Source organism: Lissotriton vulgaris, chromosome 3_1, assembly GCF_964263255.1.
Source record: "Lissotriton vulgaris chromosome 3_1, aLisVul1.2, whole genome shotgun sequence".
Lineage (NCBI taxonomy): Eukaryota > Metazoa > Chordata > Amphibia > Caudata > Salamandridae > Lissotriton > Lissotriton vulgaris.
The window spans coordinates 1,171,433,685-1,171,459,357 of record NC_141689.1 but is presented as its reverse complement, the minus strand read 5'-3'; positions in this window follow the sequence as shown (position 1 = coordinate 1,171,459,357).

Here is a 25,673-nt window from a genome sequence, read left to right as displayed (position 1 = left end):
TCTCATGCTGACGCCAGTTTCAGTCTGACACATCCAGAAACACTGTAGACTACCAATTCGATCAGTTCCGGTGGAACCCCAACGACGTATCGCGTTGTTGCGTAATGCATCATATGACGCGTCGCGTTAGCGCACCCGGAAGTGCTCCGGTGCGCAAGGCGCGAAGCGCAGCTTCCCGGAAGCGATCCGAGGCGCGGCGCAGAGCGCATAACGTAAGCATAACAGGTCATGTGACTTGTTAATAAAACTTTTCATTGGTTCATTTCACTTTTGGGTTCTTAATGATGTAATGCTAGGTCATGTGACCTAAAAATAACACTTTTCATTGGTTTAGAACTATTTTTTGTCCAAACTAATGAAAACCCCTCCTTGTTTTCTCACTCTGACTTTCATCTTTGTGAGAGGAAGACCTTTTTACATCACTTAGCAATAGCAAGTGTTGTAGCTTCAGCTGGTGCATCCCCCCCACCACCACCACCTCCTAGGAAGAGAGTACCACCTCCTCAGGTGGTGGTTGAGCAAGAGGTGCCCCCCTCCCACACCTTCTTGTTGCCTGATTCGGCCAACTCAATCGATTGAGCATGAGACTCTGTTGTGATCTGAAGAACCGCTGCCTGCTGTGCCTCCCTGAGCCGCTTGATGGAGGCCCCCGAGGGGCGGTGTGGTGGCGCGGAATGGGAAGGGGCGCTTGGCTCCTGCCCCCTCCCCAAGTCTCGCTCGGCCAGCTGAGTTTCGCCCACTCTTGCGGCCTACGACATGGAGAGGCCGGGGCGTTGACTAGGCGGGGCCTCCGGCCGCAACCACAGCGCCAACGATCGCAACTGACAGAGGGGAGCCTTGCCGGTGAGAGCCACTTGTCTGAAGAACCGCTGCCTGGAGTGCCTCCCTGAACAGCTTGATGGAGGCCCCCGAGGGGCGGTGTGGTGGCGCGGACTGGGAGGGGGCGCTTGGCTCCTGCCCCCTCCCCACGTCTCGCTCGGCCAGCTGAGTTTCGCCCACTCTTGCGGCCTACGACATGGAGAGGCCGGGGCGTTGACTAGGCGGGGCCTCCGGCCGCAACCACAGCGCCAACGATCGCTGCTGACGGAGGGGAGCCTTGCCGGTGACAGCCACTGATCTGAAGAACCGCTGCCTGCGGTGCCTCCCTGAACCGCTTGACCGAGACCCCCGAGGGGCGGTGTGGTGGCGCGGACTGGGAGGGGGCGCTTGGCTCCTGCCCCCTCCCCAAGTCTCGCTCGGCTAGCTGAGTTTCGCCCACTCTTGCGACCTACGACATGGAGAGGCCAGGGCGTTGACTAGGCGGGGCTTCCGGCCGCAACCACAGCGACAACAATCGCTGCTGACGGAGGGGAGCCTTGCCGGTGACAGCCACTGACCTGAAGAACCGCTGCCTGCGGTGCCTCCCTGAACCGCTTGACGGAGACCCCCGAGGGGCGGTGTGGTTGCGCGGACTGGGAGGGGGCGCTTGGCTCCTGCCCCCTCCCCAAGTCTTGTTGCCCTGCTGTGGCCTAAGATCGCCCCCGACATAGGCGGCCGGCTCCCGGGGTCCAGCGGAACTTTTTGCCTTTTGGTGGCTCTTCTATTCTGCACCTTGTCCCACAATCCGTTTGACCTGAAGACACGTCCTGCGGTGCCCTGGCAATGTGGCCTGGTCCCTGAATGTGTGCAGGGGGACGGTATTCCTCGCTCATCCAGCAGAGTTGTGCCCACTCTTGCGACCTACGACATGGAGAAGCCAGGGCGTTGACTAGGCGGGGCCTCCGGCCGCAACCACAGCGCCAACGATCGCTGCTAATGGAGGGGAGCCTTGCCGGTGAGAGCCACTGATCTGAAGAACCGCTGCCTGCGGTGCCTCCCTGAACCGCTTGGCGGTGGCCCCCGAGGGGCGGTGTGGTGGCGCGGACTGGGAGGGGGCGCTTGGCTCCTGCCCCCTCCCCAAGTCTTGTTGCCCTGGTGTGGCCTGAGATCGCCCCCGACATAGGCGGCCGGCTCCCAGGGTCCGGCGGAACTTTTTGCCTTTTGGTGACTCTTCCATTCTGCACCTTGTCCCACAATCCGTTTGACCTGAAGACACGTCCTGCGGTGCCCTCGCAATGCGGCCTGATCCCTGAATGTGTGCAGGGGGACGGTATTGATTGGATCAAGATGGCGGCTTCACACAAAGCTGACTCAAGTGTTGCTGCTGATGCTATGCAGACAAAACTGGTTTTCAGTTTGTACATTCTTCAGGATTTTTCCATCCAAGGCTTGTTGAGAGTTTGTAGAACGATGGCTTCAGATTTTCAACATACTACTCTTCAACATTCTTCATAAATGTAACAATGTGAGACTCACTAGGAGAACGGCCAGTTATCTTTCCTTTCAAAATGCTGCCAACAATATTTTCTGAATGGAAGACACCATCTTGTAGCATAAAGGGCTGCGTCAAGGGTAATATTGCCCAGAATGTCTTGTTTTCTACTGCTCGTAATGACGAAGCCAGAACTGCCGAAAGGGATTCTGGTCCTGCCGCTACTTATTGGAGACATTGAACTATACTCTGAACCTGCCTGGCCTCGACCAAAATGGCGCCAGTATGGGAGCGACTTGCAACTCCTTATGACGTTCTAGTTACTTAGCCTTGACGTTATGGGGGATGTATGCGGTCTTTGTGCACATGGCGGGCGGGGAAGGGTACTGACTGGGAATACGGACAACCCTATTGATGTCGATTTTTCATTACTGTTTATTGTATTAATAAAGCTTCGAAGTAATGTTACCCATGATACTCGCCCATGGTGTGCGTATGGATGATTTTATTGTAACTGATCCTGTTATACTTTCAATTAAAAAATCAACCTTCACTGATCCTGCAACCGTTTGTCACGTTTAGTTTTTTCAATTAAATAGCTCGCTTGTTACATACTCCTATACCAAAAGGAGAACAGGTATCAATCAAGCACCCTCACAGAATATGTAACAATTCAAGTAATAATCATTAATTAATCAAAAAAAAAAAAAAAAAAAACAGTTCATTCGTGATAAAGATTGTGTTCTTGAGTTATATCTCCCTAAGGATCGATATTACTGATATATCCTGATAACTTGGCTTCGTCCACTCTTGACAATAAGATTCGTTGTATTTGACACCAGTGCTTTACTTCCGTCTTCTTTGCCTTGAAAAAGTCTCCAAAGAGACGAAACACGTGTCGGCAGGACAAGCTGGAAACTATTTTTAAATGATTACGAAATAAAAAGATTTGAAGTCTAACACCTGGCTCTGGATCCGTGTTTTGGAAGTCCCTTTATCACGAATGAACTGTTTTTTTTTTTTTTTTTTGATTAATTAATGATTATTACTTGAATTGTTACATATTCTGTGAGGGTGCTTGATTGATACCTGTTCTCCTTTTGATATTTAACATTAGCAAAAAAATTCCTCTTTTTGCTAAGTGTAACACTCCAGGTGGTGGGTGTTTGGCAGGTTGACAGTGCACCTCATATTGGGAACTATATAGAAGTGACAATACACGTATACGTGCTAAGAGAACTGTATTACTTATATGTGCTGATGCTTTCTCATTTTTGAGAAACACTACCACCATAATTTTTGTACTGTACATACTCCTATACCCCTGGCTTTTGAAAGACACCATCTTGTAGAATAAAGGGCTGCGTCAAGGGTGGTATTGCCCAGAATATCTTGTTTTCTAGTGCTCGTAATGACGAAGCCAGAACTGCCGAAAAGGATTCTGGTCCTGCCGCTACTTACTGGAGACATTGAACTATACTCTGAACCTGCCTGGCCTCGACCAAAATGGCGCCAGTATGGGAGCGACTTGTAACTCCTTATGACGTTCTAGTTACTTAGCCTTGACGTTATGGGGGATGTATGCGGTCTTTGTGCACATGGCGGGCGGGGAAGGGTACTGACTGGGAATACGGACAACCCTATTGATGTCAATTTTTCATTATTGATTATTGTATTAATAAAGCTTCAAAGTAATGTTACCCATGATACTCGCCCATGGTGTGCGTATGGACGATTTTATTGTAACTGATCCTGTTATACTTTCAATTAAAAAATCAACCTTCACTGATCCTGCAACCATTTGTCACGTTTAGTTTTTTCAATTAAATGGCTCGCTTGTTACATACTCCTATACCCCTGGCTTTTGACCCTTTCCTACGCGCGGTCTGTACTACCGCCCTCGGGCGATCTTTGTAATGAACAGACTACCATTGCCGAAACACAAGGGAATGCATCTCAGAGAGATAAGTCAAGTACGTGGTAGATAAAAACATTTTCGTGTTTATGCACGCTGATGTGCTTTGAACGCTGCCCCCCCCTCCTCATCATTTAGATTACCACCGCCCATTGCACAAAAGCGTACCGGGCGCTCCCCACGCACAAAAAACTGGGCTGGGCCCTTTTAAAGCCTCCACATCAAACCTAGGGGGTCAGGGAGGATCTACTATGCCCCCTTATGGTCATTTACCACTTTGTTTTGGCCTCCTCTTGTCTCTCGATCCTACCGAGAGACAAGATGGCGGCCGCTCCGGACTGTTTAGAATGTTGACAGACACCGGAGAGCCAATCAGCTTCGCTTCGCAAAGTTCCGTTACGCGAAAAGTACGCGAACCGGAGCGCTATCCGGAGCGCTGTCACAGATATATATATTTTTTTGAACGTTAATTTATCAAAATCCACTGGAGCACATATATTGAGACCTAGCAAAGGCACATCGGGCTAACAGTCCCTACAATTTTGCCAAGTTTCATGCAAATCCATTCAGCCGTTCGAGCTAAAAGTGAGGCCAACCGCCCTATGGAAATTAACATGGGAAAAACGTGTTTTGGGACCCCCCTTTTTTCTCGGCCCCCCCTTGACGAACACCCCCCAAATTTCCAGGGGCTGCTCAGAAACAAAATGCGCCATTTTCCTGAAAATTTCAGCCAATTCCGTCCACAAACGCCAAAGTTATTAGACATAGAATTTTCAAAAATCCCATAGAGAAAAAATCCTAACTATATATACCTACTGGCGACCGCCAGTAGGTAATATATATATATATATATATATATAACCTACTGGTGTTCGCCAGTAGGTAGTTATAGTTAGGACCTAGCTACCATAGGAAATCCTCAACATTCTATTGGGAATAACTTCGGCGCCGGTTGAGGAATTTGAGTGTAATTTTCCAAAATTTTGCCCAGCTCCGCTCCGCTCCTTCCATGAAATTTTCGGGGGTATTCGTGAAGTGGGGGCTGAGAAAAATGGGGGGCCCCAAAACGTGTTTTCCCCATGCAATTTTCCATAGGACGTTCTGACATGGCTACAGCCCGAACAGCTGAACGGAATTATGCCAAACTTTGCAAAATTGTAGGGACTGGTACGCAGATGTGCCTTTGCTATATTTGGTGAAATTTGCTCCAGTGTCTTTTTTTGAAAATTAACTTCAAAAACACATATATATCTATAGGCGCGCTCCAAGCTCTCACCGGTACGCGTACTGGGGAGCGCACCCTGCGCGCTACGGGAGCGCGCGAGCGGAAAGCTGATTGGCTGTCGGATGTCTGTCAACATTCTAAACAGTCCGGAGAGTCCGCCATCTTGTTTTCTCGATAGAATCGAGATACAAGAGGTGAAAATAAAAAGGGGGAAATGTTTAAAAGGGGGCAGGGTACACACCCCTGACCCCCTAGGTTTTCTGAGGGGGGCCTAGAAGGACCCTGAAGGACAAAAAAACTTTTTTTTTTGTAATTTTCACGGGGTAAGCGCTGGGTGCGTTCCCATGTACGCTCACCGGTGCGCGCACCCTGAGCGCACCTCAGGGTAAAACAGTGAAAGAAAATAGTTTTAAATAAGAATTTGGATTGCTTAGAGGTAGGGTAGCACTAAAAAGAGCTGTTGTGTTATGTGGGTGATTTAAGTACCTACAAGTAGGTACCGATGCAGAGTCTAAAATTCAAGAGAAAAACTCTGTTCTCCTCATCTGAGAAATGTACATCGTCTCATCTGTAGATATCTTGCATGTTGTAATGCAAGTTATTGTGGTATATTGAACTCATACCATAGTCTCTCAGGAAAGCAGAAACAGATACTTTTGGGACCCCCTGAGAAGGTCTAGGGGATGAGGGGCACTCTATCCTGCTCCCTTTTCACGTTTTGAAGTATTATATTTCACTCTCTTCTCTAACTACACAAAATGGCGGCGATAGGGTGCATCAGAGACAGATAGTGAGAGAAAGGAGACAGGAGATGAAGAAGAGATGTCAAATATACAATTGAAAAAAATATAGTGGGAGAAGGGAAGTAAATATGAGTAAACTTACTATGTTGCATAAAAATGTTGTACTCTATACTATAAGTATCAAAATATACTACAATCACTTCGCTACTACCTCATAAATTAGAAATAAAAATGAATAATCTGTCAACTAATTTTGAATTTGTATATAATAATTTATTGTTCGGAATTGTCATAATTTAATAGAGCTTGTAGCATGTCCTCATCTGGAATTTCCTCTTCAATCATATGATCAATCTCCTCATGAAAAGTGTTCAATGATTGTTGGTATTTTATTGTATCCAAACATTCAATTAATTCTTCGTCTAGAGATTCATCAAGAAAATCATTAATGTCATCTCCTCCTTGTGATGAAATGGTGCTGCCAATATCCGTGACATTTTGAATTTCAAGTAATGTAGTTGTAATTTCAAAAGAAATTTCCTTGGTCTCCTGATTCATTTTAATTTCAAATTTTTTGCTGTAAATTGCAGAAAAAAGTAATCACTTTCATTTTTCTTTTTTATAAATACATAATATAAAAGTTGCTTCTTCAAGTATTTAGTTCTTTAAAATTAATTGGTACTGAATAGTATCAGGCAGGAACTAGAAATATAAAGCACTGCATGTGATGAAGTCTATCTTAATCCATAATTATAACAGAATGACTGTAAATAACTAACAGAAAACATTTTCCAGATTATCTCAAAGTGTAAAAGATAGTTCTTCTTACAAATTAACAACTCACCTTTTTGTAAGTAGGAGAAGAGTTAGTTCTGTGTAATTCAAACTCCAGAAATTGAGCACCCAAAATTCTTCTCAAAAGTACCTCATACAGGAGTATCTCAAAATGGCCGTGTTTTCCTCTCATTTAAGATATATACATAACCAATCATAGTTCATCACATTGAAATTCAAAATGTAAGTAACATTTTGATTGGTTCTAATTTTCAATATTTTCAAATGCGTTTTCCCCATGCAGTTTTCCATAGGACATTTAGACACGGCTACAGCTCGTACTGCTGAATGGAATTACACCAAACTTGGCAAAATGGTAGGGACCGGTACGTAAAAGGGCCTTTTCCATATTTGTTTAAAATTGCCCCAGTGCTTTTTATGAAAAGCAACTTCAAAAACACATATATATCTATAGGCGCGCTTCAAGCGCTCTCCGGTACGCGTACCGGGGAGCGCACCTGGCGCGCTACGGGAGTGCGCAAGCGGAAAGCTGATTGGCTGTCGGATGTCTGTCAACATTAAAAACAGTCCGGAGAGTCTGCCATCTTGTGTCTCGGTAGAATCGAGACACATGAAGTAAAAATTATAAGGTGGAAATGATTAAAAGGGGGCAGGGTACACAACCCTTGACCCCCTAGGTTTTCTGAGGGGAACCTATAAGGACCCTGAAGGGCAAAAAAACGTTTCTTTTTTTAAAAAATGTCCACGGGGTAAGCGCTGGGTGCGTTCTCATGTTCGCTCACCGGTACGCGCACCCTGAGCGCACCACGGGGAAAAATAGTGTAAAAAATTAGAGTAAAAAAATAATTTAGAGTACTTAGAGGTAGGGTAGCTCTAAAAAGAGCTGTTGTGTTATGTGGATGTTTTTTGTACCTACAAGTAGGTACCGATGCAGAGTCTCAAATTCCTGAGGAAGACTCTATTCCCCTCATCTGTAAGATGAACACTATCTCTCCTATAGATGCCTTGCATGTTGTAACGCAAGTTGTTGTGGTAAATGGAACCCATACCATAGTCTCTGAGGAAAGCAGAAACAGATTTATTCACGTTTCCTTGTTTTCTCAATCTGTGGACAAAATTGGTTGGACCAGTTCCATTTTTGCCTTTGGCATATATTTGAAAATACCAAGGCAGTTTTTGGAAAAAGTGACATCAATTGCCCAAAGATGTCCTTTAAAAGTATTTCCAGACCTACCCCAGTCAAAGTGCCCAGGTCATTGCCAAAACAGTGCACAATTATGAGGTCAGGGTGTGGTAGATGCATAAAAGATTTTACCAATGGTATCAATTGGTGACTTCTCAATCCTCTTTGTCCAGTCCATACAATGTCCACATTTGGTAAATCAAGGTTGCAAATTCCTCTATTACTTGCATATTTTTCACTCCAGTGAACAAAGCTATGACCCACAAACCAGACTTTTTGCATCTTGAAGGTAGATGTGCTTGTATTCAGATGAGTTGTGGAAATGAAATGGCAGTTTGAAAGTAGGAGTTATGAAAAATAAGTGGTTGAGAATCAAGAAATGATTGGTGCTTTCTTAAATTTCACCACTGAAAATTAGAGTGCATGCTTTTTTTTAAAGAAGTCATTTTAATGGTTGAGAAAAAGTCATTTAAAGAAACATTGTATAAGAATAGCTAGTACACTGAGTAGTCAAACACCCTTGCTGGATTCTTTTGCAACATAGTATGATGAACTTTTGAACTGTGTGCTGGGTTAGGTGGGTGTTCCCGTGGTAACAGGGTGAATGAGCTATGGGGGGATGGGTGAATATTATGTGAGTTTCAATGTTTTGAAATGTACAACCAATTACAATGTGCCGTTTGGTTTTGAATTTGTTTGGGAAGAATTTAGATTGGTTATGTACAAGAATATGGGTCTGAAATGAGAGGTAATCTGTGCCATTATTCTGAGGCTGCAGTGACAGAAGCATTATTCAGAGATTCTGCTTAAGAAAATCGGGTGTGTGTGACTGACACTGTTCTACATCTTCCAAAGCATTTTAAAGGTAAGTAATGATTCTTTTAATAACGATAGACTGCTGTATGTACTATGGGGAAGATTAAGAAGCATATTGTGCTTCTTTATTCCTGCATTGTGTGACATGTTTTTTTGTAATGCTGTTAATAAATTTATGGGGCATATTTGAAATGTATTTTGGAAATGAGTTAGGTTTCTGCCTTGTTTTGTAGTGGTTATTTAAATGGGCTGTGCTCTGTGTAAAAAATGATTTACTATGGAAAATGTTTTCTTGAAAAATGTTTGCCAGTGGAGACAGTGAAATAGTATGAGCAGAGACACACATACTGCATGCAGAGACAGATATGGTAGATTGCATGTAACATCCTGGTCATGTGCCTAAGATCACACTGTGAATCAAGCTCGATTTTAAATGGATCTGGGTGAATATTTTGCTTAGTTGATGTGTTGAAAAACATGTACATACATGTTTTCTTAAAGTCAGTTAGGCTTTAGCATATCTACTAGTAGGGAATCTTAGGCAGCATGTCTGTTAGGCCTCTTAGTTCAGAAATAGGCTGTTAGCTAAGCAATCAAGATCCAGAGTGTGCTGTTGAAATTAAAATGGAATGTTATGTTTTGCTTATATATATGTTGTCTGTTTTTTGCCAGTAGAGACAGTTTAATAGTATGAGCAGAGAGACACATACTGCATGCAGAGACAGAAATGGTAGATTACATGTAACATCCTGGTTACGTGCCTAAGATCACACTGTGAGTCAAGCTCGATTTTAAATGGATCTGGGTGAATAATTTGCTTAGTTGATGTGTTTTAAAAATATGGAAATACATGTTTTCTTAAAGTCAGTTAGCCTTTTGCATATGTACTAGTAGGGAATCTTAGGCAGCATGTCTGTTAGGCCACTTACTTCAGAAATAGGCTGTTAGCTGTGCAATCAAGTTCCAGGGTTTGCTGTTGAAATATAAATGGAATGTTATGTTTTGCTTATATATATATGGTCTGTTTTTTGCCAGTAGAGACAGTGAAATAGTATAAGCAGAGACACACATACCGCATGCAGAGTCAGAAATGGTAGATTACATGTAACATACTGGTCATGTGCCTAAGATCACACTGAGAGTTAAGCTCGATTTTAAATGGATCTGGGTGAATAATTTGCTTAGTAGATGTGTTTAAAAAAATGGAAATACATATTTTCATAAAGTCAGTTAGGCTTTAGCATATGTACTTGTTGGGAATCTTAGGCAATATGTCTGTTAGGCCTCCTACTTCACAAATAGGCTATAAGCTGTGCAATCAAGATCCAGGGTGTGCTGTTGAAATGAAAAAGGATGTTATGTGTTGCTTATATATATGTAGTCTGTCTTTTACCAGTAGAGACAGTGTAATAGTATGAGCAAAACACACATACTGCATACAGAGACAGACATGGTAGATTACATGTAACATATTGGTCATGTGCCTAAGATCACACTGTGAGTCAAGCTCGATTTTAAATGGATCTGGGTGAATAATTTGCTTAGTTGATGTGTTTAAAAACATGGAAATACATGTTTTCATAAATTCAGTTAGGCTTTAGCATATGTACTAGTAGGGAATCTTAGGCAGCATGTCTGTTAGGCCTCTTACTTCACAAATAGGCTCTAAGCTGTGCAATCAAGTTCTAGGGTGTGCTGTTGAAATGAAAAAGGAATGTTATGTCTTGCTTATATATATGTAGTCTGTTTTTTGCCAGTAGAGACAGTGAAATAGTATGAGCAGAGACACACATACTGCATGCAGAGACAGAAATGGTAGATTACATGTAACATCCTGGTCATGTGCCTAAGATCACACTGTGAGTCAAGCTCGATTCTAAAAGGATCTGGGTGAATCATTTTCTTAGTTGATGTGTGTAAAAACATGGAAATACATATTTTCGTAAATTCAGTTAGGCTTTAGCATATGTTCTAGTAGGGAATCTTAGTCAGCATGTCTGTTAGGCCTCTTACTTCACAAATAGGCTGTTAGCTGTGCAATCAAGTTCCAGGCTGTGCAGTTGAAATGAAAAAGGAAGGTTATATTTTGCTTATATATATGTAGTCTGTTTTTTGTCAGTAGATACAGTAAAATAGTATGAGCAAAAACACACATACTGCATGTAGAGACAGACATGGTAGATTACATGTAACATATTGGTCATGTGCCTAAGATCACACTGTGAGTCAAGCTCGATTTTAAATGGATCTGGGTGAATAATTTGCTTAGTTGATTTGTTTAAAAATATGGAAATACATATTTTCATAAAGTCAGTTAGGCTTTAGCATATGTACTTGTAGGGAATCTTAGGCAGCATGTCTGTTAGGCCTCTTACTTCACAAATAGGCTTTAAGCTGTGCAATCAAGATCCAGGGTGTGTTGTTGAAATGAAAAAGGAATGTTATGTTTTGCTTATATATATGTAGTCTGTTTTTTGCCAGTAGAGACAGTGAAATAGTATGAGCAAAAACACATATACTGCATGCAGAGACAGACATGGTAGATTACATGTAACATATTGGTCATGTGCCTAAGATCACACTGTGAGTCAAGCTCGATTTTAAATGGATCTGGGTGAATATTTTGCTTAGTTGATGTGTTTAAAACATGGAAATACATGTCTTCATAAAGTCAGTTAGGCTTTAGCATATGTACTAGTAGGGAATCTTAGGCAGCATGTCTATTTGGCCTCTTACTTCAGAAATAGGCTGTTAGCTGTGCAATTAAGTTCCAGAATGTGCTGTTTAAATGAAAAGGGAAGGTTATGTTTTTCTTATATATATGTAGTCTGTTTATTGCCAGTAGAGACAGTGAAATAGTATGAGCAGAGAAACACATACTGCATCCAAAGACAGACATGGTAGATTACATGTAACATCCTGGTCATGTGTCTAAGATGAAAAAGGATTGCGCTGGCACAACTAGCGCAAGTGTCTCCTAGGGCACTGACAGGTGTGTGCTGGACTAACCAGCAAATCTGTAGTCAATAAAAAAAATTTCAACAAAGTCTGATTTCTTTTTCAATTTTCTTAAGTATTTTATTCATACTCATAAAGATTGTCTTTTGTAAATGTTGACGATTTATTCAACCATAAATCATATATATCCAACGAACATGTTTTACATCCGACTTATTTTTCAAATGTATTCCAAATACGTTCCAAATACATTCCAATGCATTTAGGCCAAGAAACCTTCATCGGGGAAATCTGTGAAACAAAGGGTGTATCTATCACTGTCTTGCAGGTATCAATGTAGTTCAATAAAACAGAATGGTAAAAACAATGAAGGTATGTTAATGTGAAGAAAAACATGCTAGTTTCTAACTATGACACAAACGGAAACATGAATGTGGTAACAACTAAATAATCTCATAGGTGTAAACTGCCTTTCCTTCGATCTCCTATCATGGCCCCTTATGAAGATATTACAATAAATGTAACTCGTGGCTGATACATTTTGTGCGCTGAATTGTTACATTATGCCTACGTGTTATCCATCTGGTTCTGTGGACTGGTTCTAATGTTACGTATGCCCAGCTGAACGTTTGCCGGAATCAGCATGTAATTAATGTTAACTTTTACAGCGTTTATACGCGAAGAACGCCCCAGTTGCTTGTCTGATATGCTCGCGCTTTGGATTGGCATTAACGCTGAAGGCTTAACACTCGAAGCAATCGCTTCGTTTGCCGGAATCGGCATATATACTATTTTAACTTTTTCCGCGTTTACTAGCGAAAACGCCCAAGTTACTTGTGAAGATATACTCGCGCTTTGAATTGGCATTAACGCTGAAGACTTTTCACTCTAAGCGGGTGCTTACCGGAGATACGGTTTTCTGAAAGTTCAAATCCGCTGTCTGAACTGCTGCTCTCACTGCAGCAATGTCGGCGTGTGACGCGTATGGGATGTGCTTACACTGAAATTACACGCGCCTTTATTAAAGGGCCAGGCTGCTGAGATTTAAAGGGCCCAGCTAGTGTAGTTAAAAGGAGGTATGCAAGGAGCTGTATATTACCAATGTGAGGGGCGCCTCTCTAGTTTACCTAATAAATTGTGGATATCTGATACTCAATACATGTAACTAATAATCATGACTTTTGATTAACTTAAATAACATGTCGGTATAATGCACAGCACAAGACAATGAATAATGCATGGTATAAGAATGGATCATAAATAGCAACTGAATTCTGTCCGTTCGTTATTTCCATGTGGGCGTAGAGTCTGTAAGTGGTATATCCAGTGGTTCTCACGTTTTAACAGTGTTTTTCTGTTATCAGTTTTTTCATTTTTTTCCACTATTTCCAATATGCAAGCTTTGATTTGATTAATTTGGTGGTTGTGTTCAATGAAGTGGGTGGCAACTGCTGATTTTAACACTCTGGTTCTTATGTTACTTTTGTGTTCGGTTAACCTTGTTTTGAATTTGCGTTCTGTCTGTCCAACATTGGCTTTACCGCATGGGCATTTCATCATGTACACAATGTTTTTGGTGTCACACGTGCCATTAACTTGTAACTTAATATTATTCCCTCTCATGGGGTGGGTGATGGTGTTACCTTCCATGATGTTATTACAATTGCTGCAGTTTTTACATGGGATAGTGCCTTTGAACTTTATGTGGAGTTTTGTAGCTGTGGCTTTCTTGATGATTTCTCCTACATTTTTTGCTCTGGAGAATGCAAATACTGGTTCATCAATGAAAATGTTGTTAAAATCTGGTTCAGTCTGTAGTATTCGCCAATGTTTTTTAATGATTTTCTTGAACTGTGGGCTAACTGTGGAAAATGTACTTACACATGTTGTTTTATTTGCTTTTTTGGTTTTTGGCGAGGAAAGTAGTGTTTTTCTATCTTTAGATTGAGCTCTTTCCAGAGCTACTTGTAGCACCTCATTTGGATATCCTCTTTTTTTGAATTTGTTTAACATGGTTTGTGATTGTGCCTTTGATTCTTCAGGGTCTGAGACAATTCTTTTCACACGAAGGAGTTGTGAATATGGTAGATGGTAGAATATGGTAGATGTTGTTGTAAGCGCGAGCATATCAGACAAGCAACTGGGGCGTTCTTCGCGTATAAGCGCGGTAAAAGTTAACATTAATTACATGCTGATTCCGGCAAACGTTCAGCTAGGCATACGTAACATTAGATACAGTCCGCAGAACCAGATGGATAACCCGTAGGCATAATGTAACAATTCAGCGCACAAAATGTATCAGCCACGAGTTATATTTATTGTAATATCTCCATAAGGGGCCATGATAGAAGATCGAAGGAAAGGCAGTTTACACCTATGAGAATATTTAGTTGTTACCACATTCATGTTTCCGTTTATGTCATTTTTAGAAACTAGCATGTTTTTCTTCACATTAACATACCTTCATTGTTTTTACCATTCTGTTTTATTGAACTACATTGATACCTGCAATACAGTGATAGATACACCCTTTGTTTCACAGATTTCCCCGATGAAGGCCTCTTGGCCGAAATGCATTGGAATGTATTTGGAACGTATTTGGAATACATTTGAAAAATAAGTCGGATGTAAAACATGTTCATTGGATATATATGATTTATGGTTGAATAAATCGTCAACATTTGCAAAAGACAATCTTTATGAGTATGAATAAAATACTTAAGAAAATTGAAAAAAAATCAGACTTTGTTAAAAAAAAAATTATTGACTACAGCTTTGCTGGTTAGTCCAGCACACACCTGTCAGTGCCCTAGGAGACACTTGCACTAGTTGTGCCAGCGCAATCCTTTTTCATAATTGATACTCCCTAGCGGGGAGTAATCCAAAGGAGCACGACACACGCCCTAAACTATTTTATAACAAGTGCAGTGCACGGCCACCATCTATAATCATGTGTCTAAGATCTCACTGTGAGTCAAGCTCGATTTTAAATGGATCTGGGTGAATAATTTGCTTAGTTGATGTGCTTAAAAATATGGAAATACATATTTTGATAAAGTCAGTTAGGCTTTAGCATATGTACTTGTAGGGAATCTTAGGCAGCATGTCTGTTAGGCCTCTTACTTCAGAAATAGGCTGTTAGCTGTGCAATCAAGTTCCAGGGTTTGCTGTTTAAATGAAAACAGAATGTTATTTTTTGCTTATATATATGTAGTCTGTGTTTTGCCAGTAGAGACAGTGAAATAGTATGAGCAGAGACACACATAGTGCATGTAGAAACAGACATGGTAGATTACATGTAACATCCTGGTCATGTGCCTAAGATCACACTGTGAGTTATGCTTCATTTTAAATGGATCTGGGTGAATAATTTGATGAGATTTAGAGAGATGGAAACTGAGAGGAGACATAGGTGACATTAATGAAAAATGTTAAAATATAAATCCTTATTTCATACAGACACTTAGTGTGATACTTGTCAAAAATGTTATAGACATACTTTTTACCAAGTAACATTTATCAGAGTGAGATGAGAGACACGCAATCAGACAAATGACACACAGAAAGAGAGAGAGATGAGGAGGCACAGAGTGAGATGAGACACAGGAACACAGTGAGGTGAGACACAGGCAAAGAGTACCCTTTTAGTTTAGAGATGCAAACTATGAGCAGACACAGGTGGCATTATTGAAAAATGTGAAAATATAATTCCTTATTTCATATAGAGACTCAGTGTGATCCTTGTCAAAAATGTTAAAGCCATACTTTTTACCATAAAACATATACCAGAATGAGACGGGACACACGCACGCAGACAAATGACACACAGAAAGAGAGAGAGATGGGGCAGGCAAAGAATGAGATGAGATACAAGCACAGACTGAGATGATACACAGGCATAGAGTGACATAAGACACAGGCACAGATTGAGATGGTGCTGGCAGAGAGTAAGAATAATATTGAAACTGTACTGCACTGTTACTGTGACACAGTTACTGTGGTATAACATAACTTATGTTGTAAACTAGTGTTTATATCGTTTACTTATTGTAATTACTATGTAGTATGTTTGTATTGGTCTATAATATGTTATTTTTTCTTTACTTTAGATTATAATCATCTATAGAAAGATAAAAAAATATGCAGTCAAAGGAAAGACGTCAAAAGAAATATAAACAAGATTTACGGTCCAAGGAAACAGAAAAACAAGACTCATCCAAAACACAATCTTCAGTGAAAAAAACAATGCTCCTGGTAAGCAAACTAAGGAGTTTTTAAAGAAGTTATTGAAATGTCAAAAAAAAAGATGTTGTTTCAAAGAAGAATAAGGCATCTCTAAGTAGTAAGAAAAAACTGTGCTACTCCAAAAATGTTAGACCCGTAGTAGGAGTTGATATTGTTTTTAGCAATAGAAGGAGAAATCAATTTATAGAAATTCGTAGACAAATGTTTTATAACAGAATAGTCAAAAATGTATTAAAAAACGTAAAACTGTATCAAAAAAAGACTGCTTTTTACGAGAAAAAAAAAGCATAGTGAAGATTGTGGATGAAGCATTTAAAGTGAAAAATACATTATTTTGTTTAGGAATCAACAGAATTCGTACACTAGATAAGGTAATCAATGTGTTCAAATCAAAATGTAAGTGGAAAAGAGTAATTAATCGGACTAATTTTTGTGATGTTTTTTCTGGGGAATGGAAGCATAGTTCAAGTTGTGAGCCATTTTTTAATGAAGAAAGTTACTTTCAGGATAATGATTTGGTGCATGCAGTTGACACCAGTGGTCGAGCATATGAGGTGAAGGAAGGTTGTCCGGTTGAAAAAGAAAAGATTGTGCCTACAAATACAGAAGTGGTTTTAGGTTTTAGGGAGACGTCCTAAGGCTCCGGTGTATACTTGGAATTGTAGTAGTTTTTATAGTGTGCGACAGTATTCAATTGATTTGTTTCGCAGTTTCTTACGGACATATACTAAGAAAAGTCTCAAACAAAAAATGAAAATTTTGCAAGAGTTAGATCCTTGTAGAGTGAGAGAAAAAACAGTTTTGCATGGGCATTCACTGGTTTGTCTTTCAAGAAAAGTATGTCAGAGTGTTTTTCACCATTTTAGGATGTTAGCAGTGCATCATAATAAAGTGAGGAAATTAGTGAGAAGGTTGTATTATGCAAAAAGTCCAGCACTTAAGCTAAAACAGTTAAACAGAGCTCTTTTGTATGGAACTGAATTAGATGTAAAGAAGATTTGTGAAGAAATTGAGTTTTGTTACTTTGGTGATAAAGAGGACAGTGCAGAAAATGATAGAGTAATAAAATGTAATGTGGAAGAGAATGTAGAGATTTCAAGTACAGAAAAATTTGACCATGAAATTACAAGTCAAGTCAAATAGTGCTTTATTCGAGTAATTACTCATAAAAGCAAGACATACACAAAATGTTAAAATATAATTAAATTTACAGTCAATCACAGAGACAGTGCACTATTAAATCCATAAAATACGCTCACTGAAAAAGTTTCCCACAGTACTTGTTTAGCAGGTAAGAAGAGATTATTACATTGATAAAAATAGCAAAGTTGTAAAAACATTAATGGTCTAAAAACAATAATAACAATTTCATGGAGACAGATTTTACAGACAGAGAATAGTTAATTAACTAGCAGTCTCTGTCTGATCGCCCATGCCCATCCAACATATTTTGCTGTGGCTTTTAATATCCATGTAAGTGGGCTCGAACATATAATACGCAGGGCAACAGAGCTACAGGTGGTCCCAAGGTTCCTGCACATAGGTGCTAACCAGACACGTCTTGGAGCACAGTAGGCTTTACAAGAAAACAAAAAATGTCCAAGTGTTTCCTTCCCCATTCCACAGGCTGGGCGGGTGTCACACCCCCATGCTCCCCATTTTGCTGACAGAGATCTTATGGGGAGGGCTCCAGCTCTCAGTTGGAATAGGAGCTTTCTGTCTCCCGGCTTAGATATAATATCCCAGTACGACTCCAAAGCGGGATACAGTTTAACCTCAAGAAAACCCGCAGTCATGGACCCATTGCTAGATCTACTCAGACTCCTACTAGCAACGTTTTCCCAAAATATATTTTTTAGGACAGACTTAGTTGGAAATGAGGCACCTGCTGGATCTAACCATATCAAGCTTAGCCCAAGCTCAAACAATATTGCTTTCAGTGATTTGAACCAGCTAATTTTATGAAAACAGTCTGCCTTAATGACATCAATAAAACCTTCAGCATAGTGAGAAAGTTCGGGAGTAGTCCAGAGCCTTCGCCAATACAGGATTGGTCGTAGTCTAGCTAGATCCATGATTTGTTTCCTACCAAGATCATATCTTAAAGGCAACAATGGAGTGCTTTTCAGGGTACCAGTGAGTAACCGTAAAAATTTGTTTTCTGAGGCTTGTAGGGTACTCAACTTTTCAAATCCCCACATCTCCGTACCATAAAGTGAGGACCCAATTGCCTTCGCTTCGTAAACCAGCAATGCTGGCTTGACGGGTTTGGTCAAAGACTTTCTGTGTTCCGAATTGATAGCACCAGCCAATTGCTTGTGTCGCAGAGTAGCAATATTTATGTGCTGACACCACCTGTTGTTATCTGCAATATGAATACCCAAATACGTAAATGAATTTACCACCTCAAGAGGCCGACCACTCATGACAATTTTAGACTTAAAACTACGGTGCGGCTTAAAAATAATGAGTTTCATTTTGGTCGCATTCACCTCTAGACCGTGTTCCCCACAAAAATTTTCAAAAATGGACAGAGCACGCTGCAAGCCACTGGGAGTTTTAGATAGAATAAGCGTGCCATCCGCAAACATTAAAATAGGGATTTTTAGACCTGAAAGAGAGGGAGCATCTACTGACGCTGATACCATACAGGAGACAACGCCATTAATGTATAAAGTAAACAAGGTTGGGGCCATTGAACACCCTTGTCGAACTCCACGCTCAACGGGAAAGTCGGCTGTGACCATCCCATGACCGCCCCACTGAATTTTAGCAAAGGTAAGCTCGTGGAGGCGCATTATCAAAGTCGATAGCTCCACAGGGACCCCCAAACTCTGTAAGACTTGCCACAATTTAACCCGTGGCACCAGGTCGAAGGCAGCCCGTAAATCGACAAAAGCCGCATATAGGCTACCTCCTCCAAGCACCACAGTCTTCCATTGCAGCAGTTGAAAGCGGAATACTTGGTCCACCGTGCTTGTTGCCCTTCGGAATCCCGCTTGAAAGGGTGATAAGATGTTGTTGTCCTCTGCCCAGTCAAGGAGCCTATTTACGACCACACGGCCAACTATTTTTTGCACAGTGTCGATAAGGCTTATTGGCCTATAATTGCCTGGCTGCGCACGATCTCCCTTTTTAAACACTGGGATAATCACAGCACCCCGCCACGATGCCGGGACCTCAGCACCTTTAACAATGAAGTTGATTAGTAAGTAAATATATTTACACCATCGCTCTTTGTCGTTTAAGAAAATATCGGCAGGGACGCCATCTAAACCTGGAGCACGCCCTCTGTTCACTGTATTTAGGGCAGACATAAATTGTACCCAGTCCTCTTGTGGGACATTGTTATTAGGGGGTTTCTCAACTCTCTCACTGCCCCATTTGACAATGTTCCAGAACACTCTGCAATCCTTTCTGTCACTAGCTCTTTTCAATTTACACCAATATTGCTCGTCCCAGGCTCTCTTTGCTTTTGCTATACAGGCTTTATAACCCTTTCTGGCTAGGTGGATGGTCTCGGGCTCCCTCATCTTAATGGCATGACCCAGAGCAAGTCGTGCCGCCCTGCATTCGGCAGTATAATTTTGCACTTTTGCAAGCTCTGGCCCCGTTACACTTAGCAGGTTTCAAAAAGTGATTTTTGATCTTGCCAAAGAGGGTATCATGGATATTGCCACATCCCCCAAGCCAGAGGGAGAAACGCTAATCGATTCCATAGCCAGTATAGCTTTATCAGTTTCAAGGTTAATGTTGTCGATGGCTTGTTTGTTGGTCACTACGCTAGCCCATCGGAGCCTGCGCATGTCATTTCCTGGAATGATCAAAGGTGGAACAAGAGCGTTCGGGCAAGTTGAATCATTCCCAGCGGGCCACCATGTGTGCTCCACACATAGGGGATTGTCGTCACTCTCGGGTCTCACAACAACCTCCATGTCGCAGACAGATGGCCATAACAATATGCTACAAATTACATAATCTATTCTGCTTTTATGTCTCCCGTTATCAAATGTCATAGAGCCTTTTTTATCCAATACTGTTTTTCCATTCAAAGCTCTCAGACCTTTTTCGAGACACATAGCATTCAGATCTATTATGTCCTCAGTCTAACGTGTGACTGGCTTCAATTCTAACACAGGGATACCCCAATGGGAGTCCTCTTCTGCTTCAAAGAAGGCCTCACCAGTGACCAAAGGCTCAAAAGTCCGATTAAGGTCACCTGCTATAACAATATTATTGTCGTGCGAATATGTGTCAAGAAAGTTACCCAAGGCAATTAAAACTTCAGATCGACCAACCTTAGCACTTCTGGCATATATATTATAGATATCGAGTGACCCTGAAGTATCATTAGTTATCCTGATTAACTGGATATCGTTATGGCTAGTCACTATACTTTTGATTGTTGATTTAAGGGACTGTCGAACCCAAATTGTGAGACCCCCATTGGTCTCCCTTTTGGGCCCTTTATTGCTGGCACAGAAAAATTTAAATATCCCAACACAAAAACAGGTTTGCATGCCCAAGTCTCCTGAAAAATACATACATCGAATAAATTAGTCCCCACAATCTAATTTAGAACACAGCCCGGCCAAATTCCAAGAGATTAGGTTCCCCGTCCCAATCGAAGAACCAGCTAACAATTTAGGAGTAGGGTTCGGGTTACTAGGCTCGCCCGCTACTGTCACTGCAGGACTTGCCTGGGCTACATTGCTTATGACATCACTATTACCCACCCCCTGCAAGCCAACTACAAAATCACAGCATACAGAGGATAAGGCCGTGACCGTTTGAGGATCCGTCGGGCCGAACCCGGCCCCAGTCCTAGGCACCATCTTATTTCTACAACAATTGCCCTTCTGGGCAGGCAAGCTGCCTATACTCTGATCAGATGAAGCTAATAGTGCGAAACGTTTACCCCCAGAAAGTCAATTGCATTCATTCAGATTAGAGAGAGCTGAGAACCTATTCTCAAGATTTAATCCCCACTCAGTAGATTGAGCAACCCTCCTCCCCTTGTTTGACACCACATTCCATTTTGTCCTCAGTGTACACCGGTTAGGACCCCTCCCACTCCAGTAGTAGAAAAAGTCTAAAGTGAGTGGAATAATGTCGGTGGATCTTCGCTGTGGCGGTAGAAGGTTGGGCAGTATGTTGGTTAATACATCTGGATCTGAAAAATTCAAAACAACACAATCACCCCTAAATCTTTTTGGACTACTTCCAATCTACTCCACCCCCCTAGCCATAACTAATTATTCTGCCAACTGTTGCTTACCCCAGGGAGTTATCACCATATTGTTGGTCAGCCAGTGAAATTACAAAGTTTAAGGTCATCCCCCACTCACTTTCTCTCAGTAGCTATGCTTCAGTCCTCTTCCCCCTCTTTCCTTCCTTCGCTCACTCACTCATTCCCCTTACCTTACTCACCTTACTCCACTTCACTCACTCTTTCTCTCACTACCTCTGTCCTGTCATATCCTCATTCTCTTTTACTCACTCCCTCTGTCTAAACTTCACTGCCTCCGTCCCCTCACTCTCTCACTCCTCTTCCGTCACACTTACTCCGTATAACTCACCTACACTCCCTCACTTATCTTTCTTTGCTTCCTCACTCAGTCCTCTTCTCTCAGTCTTTCCTTCATTTCCTCTGTCTCCTCACTCCCTCACTCTCCTTATCTCACACTCAGTTGCCTTTATCCACTCTCTATCACCACTCTTTCCTCAACCTCACTGCTCTTCTCTTACCCTTCCTCACCCCCGTTCCCTTACTCCGCTTTCCTCACTTATCCTCATTTCCCATGTTCACTCCCCTTCCCCTCACTCACCTCCCACACTCACCTTCTTTCAGTCCCCCTACTTTACTTCCCTTCCCCTCTCGTCCCTTTCTTTGCTCTCTCACTCATTTTCCTTTCCTCTCTCACTGCACTCCACTTCACTCACTCCTTTTGAATTTGTAAAGAATATAGCTCTTTTTGGAGAAATGGAGGTAGTTCTACGAACGTTTTTAATTTTTTGGGGTATTTTTATCAGAACAAAAACAAAAATAGGGAATGCCAAACTACTCAACAGGAGCAAAAAAAAGGGGAAAAATTAGGGCTGGGGATGGCAGCGGTGTTCTTCCCTTTTGCGAACAATCAGGAGGATACTCTGCTCTCCAACACAAAGCAGTTCATTACACTGCTTACAAAGAATGTTGATGTCGCTGAAAACAGGCTGAATGTTGGGAATCAGCTCCACTGATCTTCCTCTCCCCGATGATGTTTGTCCTCCGGTGGAAGTTGAGGCACCATCTCTCGGGGGATTACGTGCCAGGTCCCTGACAATCTCCGGGCATAGTTCTGGTGGTTCCTCCTTTGAACATGCCTGATCATTGTTGAGTTGCCAAAACTATATTTTCTTCTAGGGTCACCCCGTGAAAGAACAGATTGGCAAATTTTGCACTCCACTTTTGGAGCATTAACCTTTTTCTCTCCTGGTGGAATAGTATAAAATTCCCAGATAAAGTGCTCCTTCACCTTTGGCTGAGGAGTTTCCTCCTGGATAAACCCATCAGAGTCCTCACTGCTGTTAGGTGGTCTTGCAGCCATCCTTTCTAAAATAATGAAGAGAAAAATGGAACAGGTCTTGCTCTCTCCAAAGTGAAAGAGGTAGTGAAGGAAATGGGTGGGGTTTTCATTAGTTGTAAAAAAAGCTGTAAAGAACCAATGAAAAGTGTTATATTAATGTCACATGACCTGACACGCTTACGCTGCGCGCACCGGAGCGCTTCCGGGGGCGCTTACGCGGCACGAACGTAGGCACTTCTGGGGGCGTTTACGCGGCACGAACGTAGGCGCCTAAATGACGTTTTGCTGGCTTTTCGGAAATACGTTTAAAGTTAAAATATGGGTATTTAAAATCAAAAATACTACTTTTATAAGTATACCACTAAATGTCTTGCATTATTTTTTACTTTAAATACAAACTTTTTTTTCTCGGACGCGGGAATAGCGCTCTCGCTGCGCTCTCGGGTAAGCTCACCGGTGTGTGCACCCTAAGCGCTTCGAGACAAAATGATTTTTAAAAAAAACCTACATGTCCAAGTAAGTACATATGTAAAACAAACTGCATGTGAGAGTTGGGATATATAAATGACTAAACATGACAGCCTGTGATTGCATAAGTGACAGTTTCTATGAATGTGTTCTTGTATTAGTGATTGTAAAAGAGAGTAAGTATGTGTTAGTCTATGTTTAAATAAGTAAGGTTTTGTGTGTATAACTGTATAGATGAGGAAATGGGAGTGTGATTGATTCTTTAAATGACAGAGTAGGTGTGTGCGTAACTCCATGGATGAGTGGCAATGTGTGAGTGTCTGTATAGGTGTATGAGTGCATATGACAGTGTTGTATTGATGAGTGACTGTATGTATGAGTGATTGTATGGGTAAATGAGTGGATGTGTGTGTACACCTCGGAATCAGTGAGTGCGTATTTAGTAACTGGTATTGGTGTGTCAATAATTTCAGGAATGGTAGTTTGTATTTAACACTGGGTGTATGAAAGGTTACATTAGAGTGTGAGGAGGTGCATCGTATTATCACATGGATGTTGTCATCAGTGATGTCATCAGTGATGTCATTTGAGATGTCATCAGTGATGTCATCAGTGATGTTACTGACCATGTCATGAATGATGTAATATGTGACATCATCAGCAGTGGATTGTGGGCGCGCGAGTTATAGTGAGTCCAACTAACTATAACGTAGGAATTTCAATGGTTTTGTATGAGTAAAATGCTCAGCTAACTATAACTGGTGTGAAACCTATCGTTTTTTCAGTGAATTTCAAAGGTTTTTTAAATGCTAAGTCCTAACTATAACAATTGTGAAACCTATGTTTTTTTTAGTGAATATATATTACCTACTGGCTATCGCCAGTAGGTATATATAGTTAGGATTAATTCCCTATGGGATTTCTGAAAATTCTATGCCTAATAACTTTGGCGTTTGAGGACGGAATCGGCTGAAATTTTCAGGAAAATGGCACATTTTGTTTCTGAGCAGCCCCTGAAAATTTGGTGGAGTTTCGTCAAGGGGGGGCTGAGAAAAAAGGGGGGTCCCAAAACGCGTTTTTTCCATTCATTTTTCCATAGGGCGGTTGGACTCACTTTTAGCTCGAACGGCTGAATGGATTTGCACGAAACTTGGCAAAATTGTAGGGACTGTTAGCCCGATGTGCCTTTGCTAGGTCTCAATATATGTGCTCCAGTAGTTTTTGAGAAATTAACGTTCAAACCAAGATATATATCTGTAACAGCGCTCTGGGCAGCGATCCGGTCCGCTTACTTTTCGCGAAACGGAACTTTGCGCGCAGAAAGCTGATTGGCTCTCCGGTGTCTGTCAACATTCTAAACAGTCCGGAGCGGCCGCCATCTTATCTCTCGGTAGGATCGAGAGAGAAGAGGTGAAAAACGAAGGGGGAATTTATTGAAAGGGTGCAAGGTATACCCCTCTTGACCCCCTAGGATTGTTGTTGAGGTTATTAAAGGGTCCCGTGGGGAAAATAAAAAAAAATGATTTTTCACGGTAGAAGCGTTTCCCGGGCCGCGAACTGGGCCGCAAACTGGTAGCGAAACGGGAATTCGCCATTTTGTGCTTCGTTTTAATTGTTTAGAGACAAAAATTATCGCCGCACATCGGCCACAATGCATGAATATCGTTGAAAAGTCAGCGATATTCATGCATTATCCAGCAAATGCTCTTAGCCATGTTATCCACCTTCCATTGGATAACAGAAAGCTGATTGGCTCTCCGGTGTCTGTCAACATTCTAAATAGTCCGGAGCGGCCGCCATCTTATCTCTCGGTAGGATCGAGAGAGAAGAAGAGGTGAAAAACGAAGGGGGAATTTATTGAAAGGGGGCAAGGTATACCCCTCTTGACCCCCTAGGAATGTTGTTGGGGTTATTAAAGGGTCCCGTGGGGAAAATAAAAAAAAAATTATTTTTCACGGTAGAAGCGCTTCACGGGCCGCAAACTGGGCCGCAAACTGGTAGCGAAACGGGAATTCGCCATTTTGTGCTTCGTTTTAATTGTTTAGAGACAAAAATTATCGCCGCACATCGGCCACAATGCATGAATATCGCTGAAAAGTCAGCGATATTCATGCATTATCCAGCAAATGCTCTTAGCCATGTTATCCACCTTCCATTGGATAACATGGCTAAAAACCGCTCTGTGCGTGAGCTTTTTTTTTTTTGCTGCGTGACGTTTGTTAACGTTCGATTCGATGGAAATCAGGAAGTGTTGAACACCATTTTGTCACTGCGAGTAAATATTTTGTTATAAATGAATCCTTATTGATAAACATTGTCTGCGCCATCTTGCGTTTTTGTCCAATGCCACAATTTTGTCGTGCACGGCAGCCATTTTAGATGCCTTGACCAGGGCCACTCTCTGCACGCCGTCGATTCTCAGCATGGCTCCCCACCCTCGCACGCATCTCCCCCACGCAATGGTCA